This window comes from Gossypium raimondii, chromosome 12, assembly GCF_025698545.1.
Source record: "Gossypium raimondii isolate GPD5lz chromosome 12, ASM2569854v1, whole genome shotgun sequence".
NCBI classification, from domain to species: Eukaryota; Viridiplantae; Streptophyta; class Magnoliopsida; order Malvales; family Malvaceae; genus Gossypium; species Gossypium raimondii.
Window position 1 is genome coordinate 22853923 of NC_068576.1, and position 1734 is coordinate 22855656.

Genomic DNA, 1734 nt, shown 5'->3' on the forward strand with positions numbered 1-1734 from the left:
ATTGGATTATTAATCTAATGGAAAATAGGTTTCTCTCCTCCATATATAGATGACAAACTAGATGAGGACTCTATCGGTTGAGTCTGTCAATAATTTGTTGATATCTATCATCCTCCAAGACAACTTTTACCGTAGATGGTTTATTGCCATATGTATAGCGTTTTGTTGGCCATTAGCAGGAATTCATCACCATATTTTCTATCAATTCATACGTATCTTTGTATGTTTTGTTCATTAGGGCTCCATCTAGTCCTAAATGTACCTGCACATCCATCACATTATAGAACATTTGCAATCTTAGCCACTCAGGTTATTCATAATGTGGGCATCTCTGTATTAGTGTTTTAAAATGCTCCCAAGCTTCATGAAAGCTTTCTCCTTCTAACTATTTGAATGTTGTGATCTCTCTCCTCAGTTGCACCGTCTTGCTAATGGGAAAGAAATTTTATAGAAATTTTCCTGCAAGTTCATCCCATGTCATGATGGATCCTGGTGCCTACGAATCTAACTAAGAAAAGGTGTTATCAGTTAAGGAGAAGGAAACAACAAAAGATGAATAGTATCATCAATGACCCTATTGTATTTAAATGTATCACAAAGCTGAAGAAAATGCTTTAAATGCTGATTTAGGTCCTCCGTGATTGTGCCCCTGAACTGCAAATTGTTCTGGATCATTTGGATCATGGCCTGTTTTATTTCAAAATTGTTAGCCATGGTGGTTGGCCTTGTGATGCTTGCCTGAACCATCTTTAGATTCGATAGTGCATAGCCCTATAGATTTCTTTCATTGCGCGCCATATGTATGTTTGCAGGTAGCTGCGGGGGTGGTGGAGGTAAGTCCTATGGGTTATTATTGTTAATCTCGTCAAATAGTGGATTATCGTGTGGTAAATTACCTACAGCAGGTGGTTGATTCTGTATCTGTCGTTATTGCTATTGTTGTCAATGATTTTGGCGAATTAGTCTTCCAGATCAGTAGCTGGCTCTATAGGTGTTCCCCTACTACGAGTCATATACTGAAACCAAAAAGAAAATAAAAGATGTTAGTAAAAATAAACATAAAATTTGTGTCTATAATTTATTAATTATTCTATTAAATGCAAAAATTAAAATCAATTTAGATGCGTTGCCTCCCCGGCAATGATGCCAACAACTTGACTGCCTTCAAGTGTACTAACGTCCAGAGTGTGAATAACTGCAACTAAAAGATAAGAAATAGAGGCGATGTCCACAAGTATATGGATCAGGTTGTAATATAGTTTTACAATTGAATAGGTGAGTATTCCGAGGATCGTACCAATGGGAGGCGAGTACTAAATTAATTCTTACCTAAAAGCAAATAGATCTAATTAGTATTTTAAGCAAATTATATTACGATAAAACATAAAAGAAAGATTTTTGGGGGGGTTTTAGAAATAAGGAAATAAAAATAACAAAAACCTAAATAAAAAGGACTTTAGAAAACTAATTTATAAACTTAATCAATTCTAGGCATTGGTGATTAGCTCGCTTCGATGGTCATAACTAATTCCTATTTCAGATTTCTACTCAATCAACTAGTCATTACTCTAGCAACATCTCTTGATCTTCCACTAAACTAATGAGTCAACAAGAACTACTTATGTCAGCTGAAAACTAAACTTACAAAGAAAACTTAAAGTATGAAAAACTATCCTCCACAAGTGTTTTAAAAGCCTATTTATAAATTTAGGGTTCTCATCGTCCTCAACCCTA

At 35.0% G+C, this 1734-nt stretch overlaps 1 non-coding gene across 1 annotated transcript; it reads left to right on the forward strand.

Annotated features, from left to right (window-relative positions):
• Positions 1 to 311: 311 nt before the first annotated feature.
• LOC128035720 (small nucleolar RNA R71) lies at positions 312 to 418 on the forward strand. Its single transcript, XR_008192271.1, has one exon. It is a non-coding gene; the product is annotated as a small nucleolar RNA R71 (small nucleolar RNA).
• The last annotated feature ends 1316 nt before the right edge of the window (positions 419 to 1734 follow it).